Source organism: Thermobia domestica, chromosome 4, assembly GCF_964235325.1.
Source record: "Thermobia domestica chromosome 4, izTheDome1.hap1.1, whole genome shotgun sequence".
Lineage (NCBI taxonomy): Eukaryota > Metazoa > Arthropoda > Insecta > Zygentoma > Lepismatidae > Thermobia > Thermobia domestica.
Window position 1 is genome coordinate 189,688,121 of NC_137457.1, and position 21,217 is coordinate 189,709,337.

The following is a 21,217-nucleotide window of genomic DNA, read 5'->3' on the forward strand; positions in this document are numbered from 1 at the left end:
AGATACATAAGATTTTATATCGGTTTCGGATACATCCGCATTTAGTTATTACAGTAGCAGCAAGATCCCAGTTTTCGGGTTATCACATATCAGATAATGGGGACTATCCATGTTCTACTATATCAAGAAAAAAGGCTAAAATCACAGGTCAATAAACCAGGGCTATAGGTGGGCTGATATACTCATTCTCGGGGGAAGGACTTAATAAGTAGATACAATCAGCAGTTTCTTTGTTCTAATAGTGATCTAATATTGCTATCCAAAAGAATCATACAATGATGGACGAGACCAGGACGTTTCGTACCATGGCATACTGAAGGTTTAGAGATATATTCTACACACTCATTATTCACTGTTAATTTTCATATAATTAATCAGTTGTGTGCCGTATATGACATAAACTACAGTGTAATACTCTACTGAACAAGTCAATCACTTAAAAGTTTTCTTTTGTTGAGAAGAATGATACTTCTATTTCGTGGTGAAAGCTTCCTTGTTAGAGTAAACAGAAATATTATCGTTTAATAATCCGCGATTACCCAGTGAAGGAAATTAGTACCCTTCTTTGATTTACAATGCAGGCTAAATGGCGATGTCGTTATGCTACTTTTCGTATGACTCTTGAAAAATGATACTGTCACCAATTTCGCACACTTCACATAGTTTCAGACAGTGACGCTAGTGTTGTACAAACGCCATATTTCACATCCAGTTCAGCTGATGTAATATGTATTGGAGTTCCTTGTTGACTATTACACTTAATAGTATTAGGACGGTTGATATAACTTGTTACCGTTCTGAGTATCCCTGTATTCACGAATACCATTACCAATATTTCTTCGCCCTTCTTTGAAATGAGGAATTCACTTTACTGCATGGTGCCTTGAAACTAAGGCGTACCTAAACACCTCGGCAATCGGCCTATGAACATTAGCATGAGTGGCAATTCTATCTCACACAAGCTGCAATGGAAATCTCACTTCTATCCAAATGAATAATCTTCTGAAGTGTCCGCTTTGGGTGATTACAGTGTAAGGATAGATTTTCATCCAACCTGAAAAAGTGCTAAGAAGTTATTAATGTAGAATTTCATTCTCGTTAAGTTACAGTGAAGACAACAAAACGAATGTATGTGGTAATCCTTTTCTCGATCCCTCTGTTCATTTTGCGAATATAAAAGTGTAGGTATAAAATATGGATTAGAGTCTGGAATTGCAGAAATCTCAGATAAAATAGTCGATTTAATAACAATTTGAGAGTGAGGAACTAATATGCAATTTGAAAGTAATCCTAAGCAAAAATACGAAATGAGACATGATAAAAAGACGCCTACAAAACATGTCTTTTGAAATAAACTAGTATTTTTAATATTTTTCTAAACGCATTTGCAATGAAATTTTAAGCTATATCGTAGTATGCTATTTAAAAAAAACATGAAGTAGTGCACAATAATATAATTAAAATATTGTACCTTAAGTACTCTCAAAAATTACAGGAAAGAAGACAATCAGTGTGCAAAGGTTGATTGCATCCCAAAAATCATCTACGAAAAATATATACATATGTTATATTTGTATAAACAGCCATTGGATCTCTGGAGAAGTGAGATATTTGTAACAACATACTAGCATTGTAGTACGTACCACATCTTTGGAATGGTCAGTGTTTTGGTTAAGTAGTATATCTTCGTAGTTGGATATACAAGATCATTATTTACGATCAAGTAATGATCACCAAAACAAATCTCAAAAGCATCGTAAGAACATTTTTAGGGTCTAGATCAAAACCCCCCCACTCAAGAAATGTCAAAACACCCACACAAACGGTCATAACCCCCACACAAATGGACAAATCTCCCAAACGCACGAACGGTCAAAACCCCCACAGCCAAAACCCCCACACTCAAGAAATGTCAAAACGCCCACACGATCGGTCATAACCCCCACAGAAATGGACAAATCTCCCAAAACGCACGAACGGTCAAAACCCCCACAGCCAAAACCCCCACACTCAAGAAATGTCAAAACGCCCACACAATCGGTCATAACCCGCACACAAATGGACAAAACAGCCACACATAGCAACGGTCATAATCCCCACATAAATGGACAAAAGTACCACAAAATCGGACAAATCCCCCACACTCTGAAATGATCGTCATTTCACGTCTTTGTTGCGGCTCTTTATGACGCCCAAGAAGAATAGTTGCAACATCAGTTTAAGTGGAATAAAAAATGTTATTAAAAAGTACAAGGGCAATACATGAGTATGAGGGTTTTGTCAATTTGTGTGGCAGTTGTGACTATTTCTGCATGTGGGAGTATTGTCCATTTGTGTGGGGGTTTTGTCCATTTATGTGGGGATTGTGACCGTTGCTATGTGTGGCTGTTTTGTCCATTTGTGTGGGAGTTATGACAGTTGGAGGTTATGACCGACTACCAGTGTGGGGTTTTGGCTGTGGGGGTTATGACCGTTGCTATGTGTGGCAGTTTTGTCTATTTGTGGGGGGTTATGACCGATCGTGTGGGCGTTTTGACATTTCTTGAGTGTGGGGGTTTTGGCTGTGGGGGTTTTGACCGTTCGTGCGTTTGGGAGATTTGCCCATTTGTGTGGAGGTTATGACCGTTTGTGTGGGCGTTTTGACATTTCTTGAGTGTGGGGGTTTTGGCTGTGGCGGTTTTGACCGGTTCCCCATTTTTAATCACAATTTACTACCGCAATGAATTATCGTTTTGCAATAACATGTTATTTGTTTCACTAGAGAAGAGGTTTCTCTTCTTTTGTGATAAACATTTTTCAAGAAACTCAAACTCTTTGTAAGCTATTTCGTTGTTAATAAAACAAAAATTCATTATAAAGTGGATATCATATTGCTGTGTCGTAAAATTGTAAAAAAATGAGAAAATGTAAGATATTACATTTTATAGCATGCAAATTTTCCATTCCCGAAACTACACGAAACTGATGACATCCAAATTGAGATACAGATGTTTCAAACATTTAACACATTTGAAGAAAAAGTAGAATAGAGCTAGGATAAAAAATGAAGAATGAAATAAGGAAATAATAGCACAAATTAATTACACTGGAATTTAATGTAAATAAATTGATTCAATTAAATAAATTGGTGATCATCAGAGTTTCTTTAGCATTCTTCTCAACGTGGATACTGAAAGGAATAGGAACGTTCCTATTCTCGAACGTTTTCACAGCAAATTTTCTACTCCTAAGCGCAAAACATCTTTTCACGTGAATCGTTTCGAAGACATAAGGTGGCTTCGGTTCGATGACGAGGGTACTCCCGCTTTGAGTCTGGAAATTTATCAACTGGCTGCATTGAGATATATTTGACAATTTTGATAAAAAAAACTGTCGAAAAGCCATGACTCTCGGTCTTTTCCTCACGAATCACTAACAGTAGTGCTTTTCCGTCGGAGATGCATGTGTTCGCAATACATGTCAAGTAAACCAGGTGAATACGGCATTAAGATCTTCTGGTTGTGTGATAATGAGAACTTTTATGCCAAATATGTAGTAAATTTGGGACGAAAGCCAGGAGAAACAGTTCAAACGACTATCGTCAGCAACGTCGTGAATACAGTGTGCTACACGCTACGGAACTCCGAGAGATATCACAACTGATCAGTATTTCACAAGTATTTAGCTAATACACTCTTGGTGTAAAGGTAACTATAGTTAGCATAAGAAAGAAACACAGACTTGAAATACCACATGCTCTTGTCAATACGAAGACAAGACAGCGTTGCACGTCAGAACTGATCTTCATTCAGGATGTTCAAGATGTGATCCAAATAAGCAACGTGCCGAGAAAACAAGAATTTAATTTTACTCAGCACCACGCATAATGATACAGGTGTTGACGAAGAGTAGTCCAGGAGAAAATCGTATAATTTTAAAACGAAACGAAGAGGGAGTTGAGAGAATAAACAAATTATTTCAAACATACTGTAATCTTCAGTCATAGTTTAGGTGGTATATATTTTTGTATGGTCCGAATAATTTTTAACCGTACTGTGTATTATTTGGTTTTACCGTATAATTTTAAGAGTACTTACTAAATCTGTTTTGCTTTTTGTGTAAATAAAAATTAATCTAGAAGTTTCAGAACTATTAAGGAATCTATTATTTCAGGAAATAATTTATTTTATTCATATAATATTTTCTTCGTAAATGTTTGTGTATTGGCATTTCGTTTGGATGATTATAAAAATTTCCGTTCTTATTTCGATGTAATTCATAGGTTAGCAGTTTGATAGAATTTTCTGAATTTTTCCACCAAAACGATAGTTCGTAGGATATTTCAGACCCCTTCGTCCCGATGAGATACCCTTATTCTGGTAAGTTGCGGTTTGATACAGTTTTCACTATTTTTCATTAGTTTATATTTTCCGCAGCGATATTTCTGCACCGTGATTGGGAACTAAATTGCACCTCATTGTTCTGGCACGAATTTAGCTCATTCTTTGTAGTCTAGATGCGTGGCATAAACAGCCTTTATTTCACCTCCGTAAAAGATGCCAAATTTTGGAGATGAATCTACAGGAAGCAGGTAATAATAACATAAATAGCTAGACAAACAGATTGGAAGCTCATTGGTGTGCTAATCCATTGGAATTGTATCGGAAATATAAGGCGGTACTATGAAAAGTTAAGTTGCATGTGAAGATCGAGATATTTGATTTCATGGAAAGGTGTAAAATGCCAGTGGATTAATTTTTGGATTGTGTGAGTTCTTCAAACTAAGATTTGGTCATTTGTAAACTTTTAAAATATTCCCTTTACCCTCCCAAATTCAGTTAGTTTGCTGTAGCCTGTCTATGTACAATTTTGTGTGTGTAGTTTGCATTTTTTTAGACATGGTGTTATAGATAGGTTTGGTAGCGGATGGGTTAAGTCTTAAAATGTTAGAACATACTCTAACAGGGACTTCAATTTTACTCCTGATTTGATCCAGCTTCCAGTGTAGTATGAGTTGAATAAATTCGTGAAGGTCCTTGCTCTTGGAGAAAGGCATCTCCTTGGTCTCCTTTGATAAGTCCCTCCAGGGTCATTAAAAAAATATTATAATTGGGAAAATGGGTTAATTATGGTGCAAAAGTCACCTGGCTCTAATTATCCGCCTGTTTTTTAGCATGAAAGCCAATTAAAAATCTGGTGAGTTATGGTAAATTGTTTAGTGTACAGTTGTGCTAGATGATTTTGTGTAGTAATATGTGTTATAGTACATTACTGGTTACCTATCTTGAATAGTATTATACGTTCTGTAGTTAAATAATTAACAATAAATGAAATTATACTTTACTTTCGTGTTTAACTACAACTCATTATTCAGAACGCTACTCCATCGTTATATCTTACCTTCAAAATTTTCCATTCTTTGCTTTCTACAAATAATCACTTTGTTGATTTCGGATAAAAATATATTTATAGATAATTACAGTAGAGAATTACAAATCATTTTGCACAGTAACTTTGATGATAGAAATGTGACTAAATTAAATAATACTAAATTTCATTTGTGTACATAGGTCATTAAGCTGCTAAATGTAAATATAGGGTGTTGCTCGTATTGGAAGAACTGAGTCTTTTTTATGCGAGTTTTCATGTTTAGGTCAGTACTTGATAGTTTCATTTAATGGCGTGTAGGCTCTCATGTACAGAATATGACTGCTTTATACAAGTTTTGGGCGTATTTAAAGAATCGGGTGTCTCAAAATGAATCTACGATATGTAATGTGAATTAATAAAAGTGAGTAATAATAATAATAATAATAATAATAATAATAATAATAATAATAATAATAATAATAATAATAATAATAATAATATATAGATAATATAGTGAGTATAAATAAATGATAGGATACCTAAATATATATGTGAGCCCATTTTATTCTTTTGTCAGCAGTTAAGGTCGTGACTGTTTATGTATGATAGTAAATGTTTGAGCAGGCCACATCAAACGTTCGTATGAAAAAGAGTGTTCTGTACAAATGAAGAACAATGTTTAAAGGTTGTAACATATTGGTTAATCGTAATTATTTAAAATGAGGCATAGAAGTGTCATTAAGGAATCGTAGTGCCAGAATTATCTCGCAAACTTTTATACAATTTTCCCTCGTTTACACATTTGTAACCAGACGGTTACAATCGTCTGAAACTATACTTCATTTATTTTCATCGCTATCACCAGTCGGAATCAAGAAATCACCCTGTACAAACTTTTAAAGTATTCGTTCTTACGCAAATTATTTCTTTAGTTTTATTGCGAAGAAATAAATGTTGGCAATGAGATGACAATTTTCTTCTTCTATCTCTGTTTCTAACCGAAAGTATAGTACTTTTTTCCCTCACGTTTGCAAAGAAGCATTATTTCCAATTTTTTGTAAAATTTCTGCCAATCTAGTATAGAAAAAACCATACCGTGTGATTTCATTTTAATCCTCGCTCTTGAGCATATACCTACATCTTAGAAAAGTGAGAGATCCGGTTCTAACTATTTTGGTAGCGAGTTGGCGCTAGCTATCATTCTTCTTCGTGGCTACGATCCGGTGAGCGTTATTGATACACGACGGTAATGAGGACGCTTGCAAAATAAAAGGTTACGTCTATTTGGAAAAATTAATTAAACAGTGACAAGCTATAATGGTGAAAAAGGGGAAATAACTGTTGATATTGCAAAATTTGAAACAGGAGCTATAAAAATGTCCTCTTGAAAATTATCAATTGTAGTCGGACCGACATATTAGTTGAGAAAGGGAAGCCAAGTGCCCAGTGATATAAGTTGACAATATTTAGTGTTATACCATTAAAGTGATAACGAAGGTTTCTTCGATATTAGTGATTTTGGTTTTAATTTTCGAAGTTTCGTCAGAAAGCTAAATTTTCCAATTTAACGTAGCCTGTATTGGGGGTAAAAAGTTCATGTAGTTAATTATAGAGTTTTAGTGTGTGTTAGGACTATGGCGGTAGAGTATGTTTTCGGATTGAAAATATTCATCCTCTTTATGCAACATTAATTTCACAACGATCGCTCCTGTACGTCGGGATGGGTTGAAAGAAATTCGGGTTAGCCTCTGAAGGGTTCCTTTCACTCAGGAAGGGCCTGGGAAGAGTAGAAGTTTTCATCTAGGTAATAGTGATGTACATTAAATACCATTGCCCTCCCTCCGCCACGAAAGCTGACCTTACGAAATGAAACTATAATCTTTTAAATACAGGTTAGTAGCTAAAAATTTTATTAATTAACCTAAAGTAGTTAAGTTCCCACAATTCATGTATACGTGTATCTATATTTTAAGTGATATGTGTATGTATAATAAATTGCATGTAACCGTGTGCTGTATGTTCAGTGTGTATGTGATGAGAATGCGTTTTGTTGACTTGTGAATACAGAAATAGAAGTGAATTAGTATCTGCTAAGGAAAAATCGTTCATCTCGGAATGTGGGAGATTTATTTCGTTTCTTTATTCTTTAAATTGCTCATTTATAAGCAATAGTGATATTAATAGATACAAATTACTAAATCAATACGCCTGGCTATGGTCCGTTGAAAGTCAAACTGCACGTAACAAGCAGAATACAAGAATAGTTTCAAGCGTCATATATCTAGTATTATCAGTAGTACAGAGCTAGTCGTTTTCGTTATTTGTTTACAAAAGCTATGCAGCAAAGTTAAGATAAAAGGCAATCTTAGAAACACTTATTTGTTCCATTTTTCATGAATATTTGGTAGTTAACACGAATTGAAGAAATATATATATCTAGCAGAACAATAGATTGATTTATCTGGTAAATCTTACTCGTTTAAATGTTTTAGTTTGTTTAAAAATCGAAAATTTAAACTTTCGGTCTTGCGTTAACTAGGTGATACTAGTTCCGTGGTGTAAACAGAAAGCTATATCGAGCTGATATCGTAACATTATATTGTTGCAGTTTTAAAATGTATTTACTGTTTTGAGTCGAAGTGTTAGTGGTGATATTTAGATTATATGGAAGAAATACATTTTTCTAACTTATAATTTTGAGTTCATACGTATAAAAGATGGAAGTTAGGTACTTAATATATAATTAGGAGAGTTTCAAGTGTTAGGTTATCCAATAAGTGCAGGTTTAGTATAGCATCTAGACGTTTTGGCGTAACTATTACTTGAATTAGGTTTCTCTAATTTACCTCGTCCGTTAGGAAATGGTTTTCACAAAACCTAAGAGATAATTACATATTATATGAAGACCATAAATAGAACCTTTTCGACGTAGTTTAGTTGATTCTATAGTACAAGGGTGCTAAGAAACCCACGTATGGTTTGTTTACTTTCCGGTGTCTCGAGGTGTTTACCTATAAGGTATACTATGTACAACGGTGGACTGAAGTATCGTCCTCCTCAATTTTTTTGAATAAAGGCGTCGTAGTAGAATTGAATTGTAGAGTCTTTTGTGATAATTTTCTTTAATTTAAGGTTACTTGTATACATGTGAGGGAATATGTGGTATGTTGGTAAAAGGGTATGAACGTCGCCCTATGTTGCTAAACTTATGCAGTGAAATGAGTAGTAAGATTAATGGCTACTATATGTTTCGGGTACCATTTCTGATCATAAATTCCGTATATTAATATTTTTTAAATCGAGTCAGCGCTAACGTTTAGTACCACATTTCTGAATTAATTGAAAGAATTAGTTATTAATATTGCAAATCAAGATAGCTTTCTGGTGTGATTACGGCGGTAATCACCTTAGCAAATAAAGATTTATTGAGTTAGGCAGTTCGGCTGCCAAAATGCGTAGACATTTCTCTCTTCTTTGAGAACTATGTTCTCCCTATAAACGTATTAATCGGGGCACAGACTTGCTTACCTTCTTATCAGGGGACTTATCAGCGTGGCGCTATTTTAAGCTCGCCCTGTTTCGGTAAAGAGTTATGTTTCGGCCTTGAAATCGACGCTTGTCTTAATTTTTTTGATCCAACTTACCTGGCAGTGGTCTATCTTATTTCTATATTTTTTATTTACCTTCCTCGCTTCCACTTTACAAAGCTTACAATTAACTTTTATAAGAAAAATTATATTTTAAATTTTTTTGAAAAACCTTATTTTAAATCTTAGTAGTTTTCAGGGAAATATTTTTTTGTTGTTTCACTGACCGTGCAGAGTGTTAGCCCGTAGGATCAGATGCTTTTTGTGTATGTTCGAGGGACAGTTATAAATAACTTTAAATTTCGGTTTCATCTTTGAGATTTCCTTGCACTAGTTGTCGTGCATCCGGAGCGATGATATTTTAATCCGCCAGTCTTGGTAGAAGCTAAATATTATTTTTTAAAAATACCTTCTTAAAACGTGTCTCCTTCTGGAGCGAGTCACCTAATTTTTTTTGCAAAAAATTGTAGGTCCCACTTAGAATCCAATGGTTCATAGTTCAAAATAGCATAATTCGGAGATGAACTCAGTAGTTTAGAATTGTGGGCCCACAAATACATAAGTTTATAATTTTGCAGTGATGTGAATTTTCGGTAATAGAAGATATATCGATTTTTTTTCTTTCCTGAGATACTATGTTAACTGTGCTAGCATGAAATATGTTTATCATTAAGTCATCAAGTTCCAAAATATCTCAATTCCATTTGCGATTACTTTATCAACGTGCTATTAAATGTTTTTTTCCTTTCTTTTGGAATGTATTGTACTTTAGGATAGTCCTCTTATTGAATGATAATATTTATTTTTTGTTTTGTCGGGATATATGTCTATATGTTTAAATATATAAAGTAGGCAAAATGATTTACTATAACTCGTAATACAAAGTTGTATTCTTATGCACGCGGAAAGAATATGAATAGATGAATATATGAATATATCTCGAAATATATATATATATCAGAAAACTTTGTTGATTTATTTTGTGAGAATTTTAAGTATATGATTGAGTAGAGTTTCTTAACAAATAGCGTGCCTATCTTCGATAATGTCAGAAACGGTCCCGACCTTCTATTTTTTTCTTTCTTTAATAAGATGCTATATTCAGTAATACTAATAAATTTGTATGATCTATGTTATAAATGTGTTTGTATTAACCTTATGTGTTTAACACTCTCAATATGACTAACATGCATGTAATAGTTTGGATAAGATAGCAGGCTATGATGAAAATTTTTCCTTGACGAACTTAATAGTAACAAAGTAACTCAGTGATCCAACATTAACTTCATTCTCACGTCTTTTTCTATGGATATAAATCTCCGAAAAGGTCGACGATATATCTTTAGTGTAAAAAAAGCTTCAAAATATTTCTTTCGAAATTATAACTAATCTAACCCAAAGTGATAGTGTGACTCCTCAGATGTCCCCAGTGTAAATCGTTCCGAAAAAGAAAAAAAATTAAAATTCGTCACTAGGTCTGTACCTATTGCAAAACAATATATAAATATTGGTATTTGTACCGAGTAATTTGTATTCCCTGAAGATATGGTGAAATATTGAAGTGATCCAAGGTCAAAGTGACCTTTGCCAGCATAATAGGATAAATGTTTTTCCAATGAGACAGGAATCAATAACATTAAATATCAAACTATGAGTATGGGTGAAATAAATTGAAAGACCATTTGATATAAACATTCACATACGAATTTCCGAATATTTTCTTCAGGAGAAGTGATGCACATAAGAACTACGAAATTTATTAGAACCTTTTTTTAACTTTCCACATTTTTTCTTGATTAAATCCTTATAAAATGTGTAAAAGAATCTTAAACTATCTACAACTATTTAATTGGTTTATGTATACGTAGTCACAGAAAGCTAGTGCATCATACTTGGATTTTTTTTGTATTTCATAATAATTAGATTGCTACCAAATTTTCAAGATGTACATTATTTCAAGTTGTAAGGAATAATGCTAATAATAATAATCCTATAGCGATTTCGTGAGATAATATGTTTCACAAAATTGATGTGAACAGTAGTTGATATTTAGTTTCTGACTGACCTTTTTGTTATTGTAATAAAACCTTTGTTACCATGTAGATAGATTTCATTTTATTGCTTAATGTATCCTCTAAGTTTTGGTTTATGTCATGAGTGAGAGTGGTGTGTATGTGAATGTCATTTTAGGTTAAGAAGTACATTTAGTTATATGTGGGAACCTAATTTAGGTAATATTTGTTTTGTCAGCTGAAATCTTCGATATATCAGATAGCAAGTAATAAGTTGTTGGAAGTGACTGATGAAGTTATCTGCGTAGTAACAATGGAACTACAAGATTTTTCTAGTAAATCTCCTTGAAAAAAATCATAATTAGTAGATGATATAGTTTATCATTTCCGACGAATTAGTCTATCTGCAACAAATCAAAGATGATTTTTTTTTATTTGATCACTAAAGATGAGTTAACATGTGTCGGATTGCATTGGGTTTTCATCCTAAGTTTGACCTTTCTTTGGGAGGTCTCAGAACTGATTTTTTTCTTCTTTTTCTTTCCCGGATTTATTTCTCATTTTGTGTCACGGGTGTTCAAATGATTTTGTTCTAATTCTCGTCTTTCTCTAGTTTTCTTTCATATCTTTAAACTTTCTTCTCGTCCTTCCTCTTTTTCTTTTTTTCTTGTCTATACTTTTCCTATTTTCGAACTCCTCGTAATCAATAATGACGCAAATATTGTTGTCTTTCAGATACACGGTCAAAATTGAACTAATCCAAATATTAGTCTTGATTAGAAAGATAATTATCATTAAGCTGATGATAAATACGCTTGTTAAACAACAATATTTGACAATTGGTCATTGCATGACTTACGAAGAGTTTTGGCGACCGTTTTTTCTAAAAAGTAGTTTTCACTACACATTACAGTAATTCATGTCGACTTCATAGGTAGATATTTTTATGTGTTAACTGCGTACCCGGTCTGCCAATATGAGTGGTGTTTTACAAGTAAATACTATTGTATATTTAACCCTTTGGGGATCCGATGGTACAATTTGTACCATACGGGTGTTTCATCGTACATTACGTTATAACTCTCCAATTTGAGCTTTTTCGTCCGTTTTTTTTCTTTTTCAAGTCCAGAGGCATTGTAGAAGAACTTACGTATGGTTTCACAAGTTCCTGCGTCGAGACATAGGAGGTGATGACGTCATAATTCTAAAATATATATTTTCTTTTATTAAGCCTATGTTCATTATTTTTTGGCTGGCTTATTTTTGCACGTAGAAGATTGAAATTGAGCACAAACATTCCGTCCACCGAGTAGTATTTAAAAGATTTTTTCACGTTTCTGCGATCAAACAGGTGGGATCCAGAGGGGCTAAAATTTGAAAAGGGGGATATTTAGACCAAAATTATACCTTTTTCTGGGATTTACCCGCCTTAGATACATGATGGAGACATGTGAATGGTGCCGCCTGAAAGACAGTTCTATTCTTAAGAGAATGATTGGCGGATTATAGCCCTAGGGTAAATAAAAAATGTCTCAGGAAATTTTTTAACTGAGATCATGGTGTTTTTCGGTAATTTGGGGCATTGTGGGGATTCCTGATAAAATTTCTCCAGCCCTTAGTGTTCATTATAGAAACTTGAAATTTGGCACACCCATTCTGTAAACCAAGTACTATTTATCAGATTTTTTTAGATCTCTACGTTCACATAGGACCGTTCCAGAGGGGCCCAATGTGAAAAGAAAATTTCCTTTTGACATCATTTTTCCCTCTCCTGGTATGAGCATGCAAGTGGTACCATTTGAATACCAGCTCCATTCTGAAGAGAATGAGGTATAAACCATGTTCCTAGGATAAACAGTGACGATGCAGTAGCTGCTTGACTGAAAGTCTAAAAAAAACCAAGACTCCGGATCCTTTAAGATCAACTACAGAACAGTAAAACTGATTTGCAATTAAATTGCAGTTCACGTGTAAGTGTCCAACCTCCGACTCGCGATAGAATTTTTTGCTGTTTGAGATTTTTCCCCCAACCTCAGTTTTCTAAGTTGACTTCGTTACCATTCATAGAAGTAGCGGGATAAATAAAAGTGAATATTATATTAGGTTTATTACAATAACTATTTATTGATCCCTTACCAGATTCAATGTTCACCCTTTTGTTTCTTGTATAGCTATTACTAATTCTATTTATTACAATATTTTACGTCCGAGAAGTTGCCTCCCCCCCCACAGAAGCTCTAATGATATCTTCTAGTGCAATCGTCAGTGCTTCGTTAGTGCTTCCTGGAACACCAACTCCCAACATTAGTGGTTCAATAGTTTGGACGCTAGAAGCAAAAAACTTTGAGGGTGCAACTTCAAGTTAGCCCCCCAGAAAGCACTAACGATTCAACCTAGTGCAATCGTTAGTGCTTCCAGAAAACACGAATTGTTTCGTTAGTGCTTCACAATTAGTGTGGGTATGGCCAGTTATATGTCACGAAATTCCCATAAGCAATACATGGTGAATTTTTAATTGGCATAAATTTCCGCCAAATTCAAAACGCTAGTGACCTCTTCTAGTGCAATCATTAGTGCCTCGTTAGTGCTTCTTAGAACACCAACCCCAACATTAGTGCTTCAACAGTTGGGACGCTAGAAGCAAAAAAAAATTGGGGTGGGGCCAACTTCACGTTAGCCCTCCCAGAAAGCACTAACGATTAAACCTAGTGCAATCGTTAGTGCTACCAGAAAACACTAACGGTTTCGTTAGTGCTTCACTATTAGTTTGGCTTTGGCGAATTACATGTCACGAAACTCACGTAAGAAAAACATTGGGAATTTTTTATTGGGTCAAATTCATAGCAAATTCAAAAGCGCTAAAGAAACTTTCTAGAGTAATCGTTAGTGCTTCTTAGAGCACCAACTCCCAATATTAGGGCTTTAATAGTTTGGACGCTAGAAGCAAAAACTTTTGGGGGCAACTTCACTTTAACTTCCCCCAGAAAGCACTCACGATTAAACCTAGTGCAATCGATAGTGCTTCCAGAAAATACTAATAGTTTCGCTAGTGCTTCACTATTAGTTTGACTTTGGCGAATTACATGTCACGAAACGCCCGTAAGAAATACATGGAGAATTTTTCAGTGGAACAAATTCCCGCCAAATTCAAAACAGCTAATGATATCTTTTAGTGCAATCGTTAGTACCTTGCTAGTGCTTCTTAGAACACCAACACCCAACATTAGTGCTTCAATAGTTTGGACGCTAGAAGCAAAAAACATTAAAGGACAAACTTAAAGTTAGCCCCCAGCAAGAACTAACAATAAACCTAGTGCAATTGATAGTAAATGTTGGTAGTCCTAGAAAACACTAATAGTTTCGTTAGTCGTTATTATTAGTGATGAAACTCACGTAAGAAAAACATTGGGAATTTTTCGTTGAGTTAAACTTCCGCCAAATTCAAAAGCACTAATGATCTCTTCCAGTGCAATCGTTAATACTTCTTAGAGCACCAAATCCAAACATTAATGCTTCATTAGTTTTTGTTGCTAAGAGCAAAAAGAAAAAAAAAGAGGGCTTATTTCACTTTAGTTCCCCAGAAAGTACTAATCCATAGTGCATCGTTAGGACTTGTAGAAAACAGTAATAGTTTTGTTTGTTTCTCTATTAGTTTTGTTTTGGGGGATGAAATTCATTATGTTTCTATTTTTTTCGTGTGAAAATGTAATCTTTTTTCCTTGGTTCATATATAAACAGTCATTTTATTATTTTATTTTTTTCTGCATTGTTTTACGATACGATAAAATTTAACTACAATCCTTCGCTAATTTTAGTATGTTTATTTCAGTTAGTTAAGTATGTAAAATGGTGTTTACGGGTTTGGGAGCATAACTTTAATTGACTTTTACAATAGTATTATTTCTTTGTGAACTTTAGGCTTCATGATTCAAAGTTGTATACAATGATGAAAATGCTAACAGGACTGTAATTAAAACAAGGGAAGTCTCTTTACAGTTAATTAATGTGGAGTAATTAATTAATTTGAAGTAACTGTTATTGATTAACCCTTTTCTTGAACAATTCTTCTAAAGAGGTTCATGTTGTCACCTCCGTTGCCCTAACAGACATATCCTACGTTAAATACAAATTGTTAACAAGGTTACCAGCAACATACGAAATTTAATACCATACAGTGTTCTACTAATTATTCAATATACACAAACGAAATAAAAACAAAGAAGGCATACTTCAATAATTATAAATGTATCAACTCAACTGTGATATGTATACACAACCCCAAAAGTGCATTACGACCTGCAATTCTCCTTTTTCTAAAATAGCAGGCAACCCAAACAGCCCGGCGGTTGGGTTGGTTGCAACTTCGAAAGGCGTTGGACTAAACCTGCTGGTGGATGACATCTAGGATCATGCCAAAAGTTTAACACACACAGTTTCTCTCCCCGTGATTCGGTGGCAAATCCTGATATTACCGTCATCCGTCATCCGGATATTATCCGTCAGCCGTTATCCGATTACCTCGAAACCGCGGTAGCCAGAATTAGCCCAGGATACTGGACTTATATTAAGAAAATGAAAATCTCAGGAAAATGCATAAGTATTTTAGTCTTGTAGCTCATAGTCCGTACCAAAGTACTGATGGAAATGTGGCCAATGAATTATGACTATTTTGTAGAACATTCCACTTTAATATAACAGGAAATCCATCTTCCGGCATGCTTGGTTGTGAAAAGCTATAGAGTGTATTGGTATACTTTGTAAGGTATATGTACTGTCGCTGATTTGTGATAACAACCTGAAACAGAAGTAAAAGGTAAATTACAGTAATAGTTTTCTCTTAATAGTTTTGTATTGAAGGGGAGAAACGGAAAACCTACTTTTATCTTAACTTTTTTTTTTAAATTTCTATTCGGTTTCACACCCTTCCCCCTTTAACATTGAATACGGAAATGGAGAACTTATTTAGAATTTGATTGTTGATTCCAGTATATTTCAAGCATTACCTCTCGGACCTAGGCCTGTGTTATGTCGATAACGGTATCGTCGAAATCTATATTATCATATATGAACATTCGATATCGCAAATATATGGACATGAATATATCATTCTAAATTTTCGATATCGATATTCGTGGGGACGAGGTAAGGAGCCTCTAAGCCTTGCGATGGATGAAGAAAGTAAAGTTAATTTTTACAATCATTATATCTTTATTACCGAAAATTGTAATGTAAATACACCCACTTGAAAATTTGCAATATTATATGATATAATTTCCTTGACGCCAAACGTTTTCTGTTCCCTGAAAAAAAGAAAAAAATCACGTGCAAAAGCAAGTGCTCAACTAACATTTTACATACTCAACTAACACAATTAAACATACTAAAATTAGCAAAGGATTGTAGTTAAATTTTATCGTATCGTAAAACAATGCAGAAGAAAATAAAATAATAAAATGACTGTTTATATATGAACCAAGGAAAAAATATTACATTTTCATACGAAAAAATTAGAAACATAATGAAATTCATCTCCCAAAACAAAGCTAATAGAGAAACAAACAAAACTATTATTGTTTTCTGCAAGTTCTAACTATGCACTATGGATTGCACTAGATTTTGTCGTTACTGCTTTCTGGGGAACTAACATGAAGTTAGCCCTCTTTTTTCTTTTTGCTCCTAGCATCCGAACTAATGAAGCATTAATGTTCGAATTTGGTCCTCTAAGAAGTATTAACGATTGCACTGGAAGAGATCAATAATTCTTTTGAAGTTGGCTGAAGTTTAACTCAACGAAAAATTCCCAATGTTTTTTCTTACGTGAGTTTCGTCACTAAAAATAACGCATTAACGAAACTATTAGTGTTTTCTAGGACCACCAACAATGTACTATCAATTGCACTAGGTTTGATTGTTAGTGCCTCCTGGGGGACTAACATCACGTTTTTCCTTCAAAGTTTTTTGCTTCTAGCGTCCAAACTATTGAAGCACTAATGTTGGGTGTTGGTGTTCTAAGAAGCACTAACGATTCAACTAGAAAAGATCATTAGCGATTTTGAATTTGGCGGGAATATGAGCCAACCAAAAATTCCCCATATATTTCTTATGGGAGTTTCGTGACATATAACTGGCCATAGCCACACTAATTGTGAAGCACTAACGAAACTATTTGTGTTTCCTGGAAGTACTAACGATGCACTAACGATTGCACTAGAAGAGCTTATTAGCACTTTTGAATTTGTTGGGAATTTGAGCCAATAAAAATTTCCCCGTGTATTCCTTATGGGAATTTGGTGAAATATAACTGGCTATAGCCACACTAATTGTGAAGCACTAAAGAAACAATTCTTGTTTTCTGGAAGCACTAACGAAGCACTAACGATTGCACTAGAAGAGATCATTAGTGCTGCAAAGGGGAGCCAACTTCTCGGCCGTCAATATTTTGGAGCTAGAGCTCTTGCGGGGTTGTGAGCTCTTGCTAGAATTTGGCAAACAACTTGCTAGTACAAACTTATTTTACTTAATTTACTTTTAATTATGACTACCAAATTTAGGATTTTCTTTAGTTTCCGACTTTACATTATTTTCTCTATACTTAAACTCTTCTCCGTTTCTGAGGGGTCAGATATTTTTTGTATTAGACATTTCTAAATTAAGAGACCACACATACTTTCCGGTATATCCGGGATCTCCAATGGATTGGCCCGATACCGTGAATGGTAAGATTTCCATAAATCTCTTATCTTATCTGTGTATCCTGGTCACAGACTCACACTTGCACTTGTCAACGTAATTCATTCTACGCAGCTGCTTGTGGTCCCGGGTTCGATCCCAGCCCCCGCCAAGTGAACTTTGTGGTGGACAAACACCGTGTGCGTGGGTTTTCTCGGGGTTTTCCCGTTTCCTTCTACTTTCTTCATTCCACCATTTCATTCATTATTCATCATCACCGTCTCTTTTATCCTAACCGGCATAACCGTGGGACATAAAGCTCAAAGATTTCATTTCATTTTTCATTCTACGCACTTAGTAAACCAGCTGTTCAGACATATTAAATTGCTGTGAAGTTAACGATTTTCTCATATTTTTCTTAGATTCGACATCTTTTCCTTGTAGTATCTAGCATTCTATCTTATCTTCCTCTTCTGTGCTCATATGTCTCTTTTCTAACTATCTTTCTACTCTCTTCTCTAAGATAGTTTCTCAAATTTAAACCACTGTTTAACTTGTCATTTCCTATAACCATTTAACATATGATTTGAAATGAAATATTAATTTGGAGATGTCACGAAATATAATTCTATGATTATTTCATTTCAGCATATATAAAGGGACCGTTCCCATAGCTAATTCACCCGCTGTAGTTGTGAACGATCGATCGGTAGATTTTTAACTTTACTGCCTTCGTTTCCCCACCATTCCTGACTAAATGCTTCGAGCTTCACCTTTGTAGTACACATCGTGCTCGTTTTCGTTCAATGCAGTCACATAAAGATGAATTTTCTATGTAAATATATGGACCCACGAACGATTGTTACATATTAATGTTTTTCATCTCTATTGCCAACTACGAAAATATTTACTACCAAGATCAGTTCACGTACCTGCCTGATACCTTCAATGTCTATTATTTCGAAATATGTAAGTATGTTTAGAGTATCGCGCAGTTACCCATCATATGCACGACTTTATTTCGTGGTACATGATGTAGTGGTGCAAACTTGGAATTTTATTGAGCAGGGTAATTTGTTTTAAATTGTAAGGAAATGGCTAAGTATATGTATACTGAATTATAAATAAGTGATGTATGTGCGATACTGCAGAGAATCATATGATGTCGAAAAACTTTAACTAATGTAAATAAATTATGTAAATTTTGAAATTTGCAAGCAATCCAGTATTTGGTAGGATATTTTAGAGTCCTTTCGTAGCGGTGACCTACAAATTTTCTACCAAACTCCGGTTTGATCCAATTTTAACTATTCGTCATTCTGCCACGAAATTTTCTCTGCTGTGATTGGGGACTATATTCCACCTCAGTGTTCTGGTTCGCCTTTACGTCGTTCTTTGTCTTCTATACTGTGTGGGACAAACAGTCATTGTTATATTGTGAGTGAAATATTTTAGTATTGTTTAAGAGCAACTACAGAACTGTAAAACTGATTTGAATTATAGTTCGAGTGTACTTGTCCAACTTCCAACTCGCGATAAACCTTTGTTGCTGTTTGAGATTTTTTTCCAACGTCAGTTTGTTAATTAGAGTTCGTCACTGTTCATATGGGGGACTGGATGAATAAGAGTGGATTGTATAGTAGGTTAACATCAATAAAGATTTATTAATTCCTTACCATTCCCCATGGTCTCCCATTCTTTAATGTATAGGTATTGCTATTTCTCTTTATAACAATACTTTGTAACGAGTATAATATTAGGGCTCTTGCGGGAATGGGACCTTTATCAAGAATTTGGCCAACAACTTTCTAGTATAAAATTATCTTATTTAATATATTTTCTAATTTTTAGCTTACCCATTTAGGATTTTCTTTAGATACCTACTTCTACACTATTTTCTAGATACTTTAAATTAACGCTTCTTAGTTTCTGATAAGTCAGATATCTTTTGTATTAGAAATTTCTCAAATTATTAAACCATACTAACCTTCCGGTATTTACTTGATCTTCAACAGTTTGGCCGGATACGTTGAATAGTAGGAATTCCATAAAGCTCTTGTCTTTGTGAAAATTCTATCCACGGCGCGGACTCCCACTCGCACTTGGAAATATATCTTACGCTACTCATTTAGCAAACCGCTGGTTAGGCGTACTAAAATATATATATATGGCTCTGAAGTCGAAGATTTTCGCATACTTTTTAAGATTCGACAGCTCTTCTTTGTAGTATCTAGCATTAAATCTTATCTTCCTCTTCTGTGCGCATCCTCTTCTTTTCTAACTATGTTTCTACACTTTTTTCTAAGATTTTTATCAACCTTCTCCCTACTGTTTTAACTTGTCGATTCCTATTGCCATTTACCATATTTGATTTGAACTGAGATATTCATTTGGTAATGTTGAAAGATAAAATTTCTAGGATTTTTACTCTCGACATATATGAAGTGACCGTTTCCATTGCTAGTTGACCCGCTGTAATTATGTGCGATCATCCGGTAGGCGATTTAACTTTGCTTCCGTTTCCTCCACCACTCCTAACTAAATGCTCAAGCTTTACCTTTATAGTTTTCATCGTGTACATTTTCCTTTCAGTGCAATCACATAAAGATGAATTTTCTGTGTAAATATATGGGCCCACGAACGATTGTTAACCCTGCAATACGCGCGGGCTCTATTGTAACCCAGCGTTTTTGTCTTCCTTGCAGCAAAGTAGTTTGAGATGCTAACACAAAGAGTGTCTGTGTACCTTTCTATCAACTATCATTCTGCGTGTTTAGTGTGTGGTCGAACGTAAAATCGAAAAGAGCTCAATGTTATTCTCCTTGCAAGTTTCATGGGCTACATCTGTAGCCCGCGCGACTATTGCTGCCATAAGTGTTCCAAAACGTCGAAAGCTTTTTCATCATAGCTTTAGTGTTGACCATATTGTCAATGAGTTTGCAAAATGCCAGTTTTGATGAGGAATGTTTTCCAGATTGCGATAATGATGGTGAATAAAATTTTGACATGGAAGAACTGCACAGAAATAGTAAAAATTCAGAAGATGTTAATGAGAATTCCGGGTGGCAGGAATCACTGATACTTGTAGATAATAGTGATAATAAATACAATTCTGATCTGAAGTAAATTATCATGTAGCAAAAGACAATTTCAGATGAAAAAACTCCTACTCGTAGTATTTGTACTCGTGTTCATGATATTTTGCTTCGTTTTCCTGGACCTAAAGGTGATATCAGGTCTGCGTTGTTGTAATTTGAACGTTTATAATTGTTTTTAGATGCAAACGTTTTCAGACTTTTAGTTGATTGTAGCAATATTTACATTGACAGTGTTAGAAAGAGATTTGTACGTGACCGTGATGCGAAACTTACAGACAAGACTGAAATAAGTACCCTTCTTGGCATTTTGATGCTTTTGATGAGTGGTCAATGCTTAAAGGAAAGTGTCCATTGACCACTCAATCACTTGTGTGTAGAACATGCTTCGAGGATCTTGAATAGGAAAACAGAAAAAGAAAAATATATGAGAGTAAATAGCGTATGTCATTATGCAAAATCGTAATCAAACTTTTGATAGCAAGAAATCAGAAAAAATATTTCG

General features: G+C 34.5%; 1 long non-coding RNA gene across 1 annotated transcript in view; it reads left to right on the forward strand.

Moving 5' to 3' along the window:
- Nucleotides 1-21,217, forward strand: part of LOC145683418 (uncharacterized) — a 335,902-nt gene that overhangs the window by 139,503 nt on the left and 175,182 nt on the right. The gene's annotated exons all lie outside the window — the stretch shown is intronic.